This window comes from Egretta garzetta, unplaced genomic scaffold (assembly GCF_000687185.1).
Source record: "Egretta garzetta isolate BGI_Z169 unplaced genomic scaffold, ASM68718v1 scaffold868, whole genome shotgun sequence".
In the NCBI taxonomy this organism is placed as follows: Eukaryota; Metazoa; Chordata; class Aves; order Pelecaniformes; family Ardeidae; genus Egretta; species Egretta garzetta.
In genome coordinates this window covers 45,958-46,305 of record NW_009260507.1, presented here as the reverse complement: position 1 = coordinate 46,305, position 348 = coordinate 45,958, and the positions used below count along the sequence as shown (strand labels likewise).

The window sequence follows — 348 nt, the reverse complement described above, 5'->3', positions numbered from 1 at the left end:
GGCGAGGCGCTGGGAGCGCTTCCTGTGCCGGTGGTGCTGAGGATGCTGCCGAGAAGGAGGTTGGAGGGGATGACAAAGGATGTCGGTCCTGGAGGTGATGGGGACAGGGATGGGGACAGGAATGGGGACAGGGAATAGGTGGGGATGGGGACAGTGATGGGATGGTGGTGGGGTGGCGATGGGGTGTCAACACGTACAGCAATGGGGTGGCGATGGGGACAGGGAATGGCTGGGGATGGGGACAGGGAATGGCTGGTGATGGGGACAGGAATGGGGACAGGGAATGGATCGGGATGGGGACAGGGATGGGGACAGGGGATGGGTGGGGGGGGGGGGAGGGGAGGGGGG

General features: G+C 64.9%; 1 protein-coding gene across 1 annotated transcript in view; it reads left to right on the top strand.

Moving 5' to 3' along the window:
• LOC104131410 (collagen alpha-1(I) chain) overlaps nt 1–348 on the top strand; it is a gene marked incomplete at its 5' end in the record, with an annotated part of 39,663 nt that overhangs the window by 27,397 nt on the left and 11,918 nt on the right.